Here is a 5495-nt window from a genome sequence, read left to right on the forward strand (position 1 = left end):
TCACAGTCATTTTGTTATTTTATTATTTTTAATAGATTAGGGGTTTTTATGTTTCTGACGTGTATGGCAAGTTGATAACCCTTGGTTAATATTCTTTAATGCTCTTATTTCTATTTTTTTAAAGATTAGAATGCATACATTCTATGTTCTAAGATAGCATTTCCCAGTTTTAAAAAATATTCTACAGACCATAATGTTTTGATGGGTTACGTGCCTTGTAGGAGGGTTTAACCTATTTCCACTACTTAAAGTAGATAAGAATCTTTGACAAAGATATAAAGAAAGGAGAATTATGAAAGGGGAAAAAGATGTGGATGATCGAGATTAAAAAGAAATTTGATAGGTTGGGGCAGGGGCATTAGGAGTCCAATCTTTGATAAAAGTCTTGTTTGCTTACTATTATGCCTTTGAGATGAGGGCTTCCTGAGTGAGAACTATCCTCAAATACTTCTGAAGAACGTCAACAGAAAGTTACCTCCTCCTCCAACACCCAAACCAACCTGAACACCCACACTTACCTGAACATTTTCCACCATTAGGACTTACCACTTTCCCAAGCCTTGCTCCATAATCTTGGCAAAATGTTTTTCTGATGAGCCCCTCCTAAGAAATTCCACTATTTCTTCTTACCTTAATATATATGATTATTATATGCTTTCTTATACAGCACTTTTGTAATCCCCCTGCCATGTATATTTCCCTAATTAGACAAAAAGCTCTGATAAGCTGGAAACTTCTTGTTGTATCGTCCATCTCTCCCCCTTAAAAATACCATTTAAATAAATACTATGGACAAAAATGTGAGTTGTGGCAATAATTAGGTAAGAATTTAAGAACAATTAGAGATTGGCCAAATTCTATTATTTGTATCTAGTGAAATATACTATAGTTTTTTGTTTTGTTTTGTTTTTAAAAAAACCAGTAGACTAGTCTTTCTAATGGAAATGTTTATTTTCTAAATTAAAAGAAAGGATGCAAAATTGTGACCAGTATGATTGCTTTGATGTGAAAAATAATCCTAAGCATGGAATAAAGTGTAAAAAAGGAAGTAACCAAAATATATCAATTACCACTTCTGGAATTACCATTTTATAAGGGGGCAATTTTTTAAAATTTTCTTTTCTTTTACTTAAGAATGGTTAAAGGAGCTTTTTTTTAAAAAAAAAATATGCCTCGTAACATACATCTCTATTACTCTCATATTCCTAATTTAGGACAAGCTAACACGTTCTTCAGAAGCATATTGTAATCCTTTAATAATTCAGTAGCATAGCCTTCCTCTAAACCAGCGGTTCTCAACCTGTGGATCTCGACCCCTTTGGGGATTGAACAACCCTTTCACGGGGGTCGCCTAAGACTATCAGAAAAACACATATATAATTACATATTGTTTTTGTGATTAATCACTATGCTTTATGTTGGATTTGTAACAATGAAAATACATCCTGCATATCAGATATTTACATTATGATTCATAACAATAGCAAAATTACAGTTATGAAGTAGCAACGAAAATAATTTTACGGTTGGGGGTCACCACAACATGAGGAACTGTATTAAAGGGTCGTGGCATTAGGAAGGTTGAGAACCACTGCTCTAAACCTTCCCTGTTTTACACATTATCATAGTTTTATCTAGGACATACCATCTATCTGATTAATTGATGTAATAACTCCTGCAATTTACACAAATTATACAATGCCATTTTGAGATTCAAAAGGAATAAATGGATTTATTCATTTTACATTAACATGACAAACAGGAAAGTATATGCCTTTTTTTTTTGTCTAAAGTTTTACACATCTCCTTTTTCCCCAATTGACTCACCCCCGCAAGCCCCCATCGCCCCAGTGTCTGGGTCCATTGGTTATGCTAATATGCATGCATGCAAGTCCTTTGGTTGCTCTCTAACCCCCCCCCACCTCCCGAAACTATATGCCTTTTAATGAAAAAACATACCATCTCCTATTTAAAAATCCTGCCAAATAATTGAACCTGATACTAGGAAATATAGAGAACATGCTAAACAGTATGGCTAAACAATCAGTAAAATTCAATCTATAGAAAATCATGGTACAAGTTAACTTCAACCAATAGGTTGCAGTTAAGAAGACAGAGAAAATTGTAGGTTTAAAGAGGCTTACTTAATTAAACCTGACTGACGTGGCTCAGTGTTTGAGCATCTACCTATAAATCTGAGAGCCAAGGTTTGATTTCAATCAGGGCTCAATCCCCAGTGTGTGTGTGAGGTTGGGGTGGGGGTCGGGGGGGGGAGTCATTGTGTAAATGCTGTGAAAGGAAAAGTGGATACGGTATGCCTGTAAATGGCATAGCTCTCCCTGCTCACCTAGCCTTTTCAATGACAGCACCCACCCCCTACCCACCGATCTTTCTTTCTCTAGACCCCTCACCCTTCCTCTCTGAAATCAATTAAAATATATTTTTTAAAAGAGGTTTACTTAAAAGGCATAAAGTAATGTGTGAACTTATATTAGTTAACTATTGCTGTATAATACATTAACACTAAAAATATTTACCTCACAATTTCTGAGAGTCAGGAGTCCACGAGTGGCTCAGCTAGGTGCTCTGGCCCAGGGTCTTATGAGTTTGCAGTCAAGCTGTTGGCTGGGTTGCAGTCTAATGAAGGTGATAAAAGATCCAGTTCCAAGATGAGTCACTCACAGGACTTCCCTGGTTTCTTTACAACATGGCACCTGGTTTTCCCCAGAGCAAGTGATCCAAGAGAGAGAAGTCAAAATCACTCAAACTGATGTATCATTACTTCTGTATCCTATTAGTCCCACAGATGATCCCTGATACAGTGTGGCAGGGAACAGCAAAGCACAAATACCAGGAGGCTGGCTACTACAATTTGGCCTTCAAAGATTCATATTCTTCTTATATGCAAAACACACTTATTCTCTCCCAAAGTTCTCCAAAACAGTCATCCCATTACAACATCAGCTAAAAGTCTAGAACTTGAAATTGAGTCCAGATATGGATGAAGCTTTTAAGGTGTACTTCCTTAGCTGCAGCTCCTTGAATGGAATTCCTCTTAAGAAGAGGACCTATAAACTAAAGACACACAGTATTTGCCTAAGAGTAATTCTCCAAGGCTCCTAACTCTGCTTTCCAGTCTCTTGGATCCATCCACTGAATCGTCCTTGCTTCTCCATGTTTTCAGCTGTGTAGTTCTCTGCCTATAGCAGCGTGGATGTCCAAAGCCTGTTTTCATTTGGTTCTCTGTCCTTTCCAGTCCGGGCTGGCCAACAGCCTACTAAATATAATTTTGTTTTAAAAGTCTCTTAAAAAGCATATTCTGCTAATAGAATTCTCTTATAAACTTTGTGGGTCTCCTGTGAATTTGATTTCAGTTCACATCATTAAAGCCACACTCATAAATGTCTTCCCTATAAACCCTTTTCTACTTTGGTCTTGTCATGCACCGCACCCTTAAACTTCGTAGAAGTCCTGTAATTTGATTAAGATGGTGAGGCACACCCTTTATGTCTAAATGAAAATACGCTGAGTTACCACATTAGATCTTTTTAGGTCCTAAAGGGCTTTCCAGTGACACCCTCCGCTTCATACTTTCCTGTTAGTGCCCTGGATTTGTTCTTTGTTCTGACCCATTTCCTAACTTTATATCTGTCATCTGGAGAGTCCGGGAATCTTCAAATATCATAAGTTCTGGCTCCTTTTGACCATCCTTTAACTTATCTCTCTTTATGTCTTACTATAAGAAATAAGAAAACATCTTTAACATTCTGGCTGGAAATCTCCGAAGGTAGATAACCCAGTTCGTTAAGCATATTTTCTACTTTGCACATAATTGCAGGTGACAAATTTGCTACACTTTATGCCCCTTCAATTTCCAGTAAGATTATTCTAATCAGTTAAGACCTCATCTGCAGCCTTTTCAATGTTACCACGCGTCTGCAATTTCTTTAAGACTCTCAAACTCTCTACCACTTTCCTCCACATCCTTCCGCCTTCCGTCCTCTGCCACTTCCAAAGCCACTCCTCCATTGTAGGTTTTTGTTGTGTCACCATGTCACTTTTAAGTATCAAAAACTTTATTAACTTCCTATTGCTTTCTAACAAATACAACAGTGGGAAAAAACTGCAAGTCTATGGACATGGATGAATCTAACAATGATAAGCAACAAATCAATTAACAAAAGGATATTGCAGTAGGATTCCACTTCTATAAAGAACCTGCTGTGAACATAAAAAAAATATCTTGCTTAAGGGTGAGGACATAAGTAAATCTATAAATTAAAGCAAAGGAATGATAAACCTAGAATCAAACTAGTGATTTTCTCTAGCTGCAGAAGGAAGGGAATCGAATAAGGAAGAAGCCCACAAGAAACGTAAAAGTAGCATAATTAGACATGTTGTTTTAGCTGGAACAATCCCAGTTTGCCTAGTTTCCTGGTATAGTAATTGCATTCTTTCACTCTCAAAAGTGTCCCGGTTTAGATAATAAGTTTTATGTTTATTCTTTTTTTAAAGTAACTGTCCCCCTCTTTAATCTGGATAGAAGGCATATGGATCTTCATTGCCCAGTTCTTCCTTATATCACACGGGCATTTTCCAAATATTAACTTGAAACTAGCCAATACTTAATAATAAGATTTAAAACTTCAGTGACAACACAGTAAAAAAAATAAACCTACTGTGTATACAGGATAAATGTAAATAGGATTTGAATGAAGTCCTCACCTGGGTGGATGTGCAGATAGATAACATACTATGCCTCAGGCACTGTGTTAAGCCCTTTACAAATATTACTGCATCTTCACAGCAAGATTTTTAGATAAGTGTATCTCCATTTTACACATGAAGACTCTGAGGCACAAAAAAGTATCCGTAATTTAGCCAAAGTCATACTGCAAGTGACGGGGCAAAATTTGGACTCAAGCAATGTGACAGCAGTCTACATGTCCTTAACGAAAATTCCAAAGTACATAACAGACATTCTTAATCTTTTTTATGGCATGGATCCCCTTACAGTCTGATAAAGCCTAGAAAGCCCTTTTTTATTATCATGTTTTAAATGCATGAAATATGCATAAGATTATAAATGAAACCAATTATACTAAAATACAGTAATCAAGGTATTCTACAAAAGTGTGCTATACATATGCTCCTTTTAAAAATTGTTATACATATGCTTCTTTATTTTTATGTATCAAATAAAATATATCAGAGGATCTAATAATATATATAGTTTTTAAGTGGTAAGCATCAATTGTATCATGAGATTTCTACAATATAGTAATGTGGCAGGAAAATAGCTGTGATTTTTATTAGTGAAAAAGTCAGCAGTACTTCTAACAACACTGTGGTCTATTACTTTTGTTCACAATCGAAAGAAACACTAAATTTCACTCCGAGGTTAGCAAAAATTAAAATTTACAACCCTTTGTTTTATGACCTTAATTCATAGACTTTCAGACATATATTTTACTTCAGAGGGGTTATCTTCTCCA

The 5495-nt window shown here is 35.9% G+C and overlaps 1 protein-coding gene across 1 annotated transcript in view; it reads right to left on the reverse strand.

The window, feature by feature from the left end:
• TMEM161B (transmembrane protein 161B) overlaps positions 1-2721 on the reverse strand; it is a 69830-nt gene extending 67109 nt beyond the window's left edge. Inside the window, exon 1 of the mRNA XM_015571654.1 lies at positions 2538-2721. The gene's annotated coding sequence lies outside the window, so the exon portion shown is untranslated. The remainder of the gene's footprint in view (positions 1-2537) is intronic.
• Positions 2722-5495: the final 2774 nt, after the last annotated feature.

This window comes from Myotis davidii, unplaced genomic scaffold (genome assembly GCF_000327345.1).
Source record: "Myotis davidii unplaced genomic scaffold, ASM32734v1 scaffold44, whole genome shotgun sequence".
NCBI classification, from domain to species: domain Eukaryota; kingdom Metazoa; phylum Chordata; class Mammalia; order Chiroptera; family Vespertilionidae; genus Myotis; species Myotis davidii.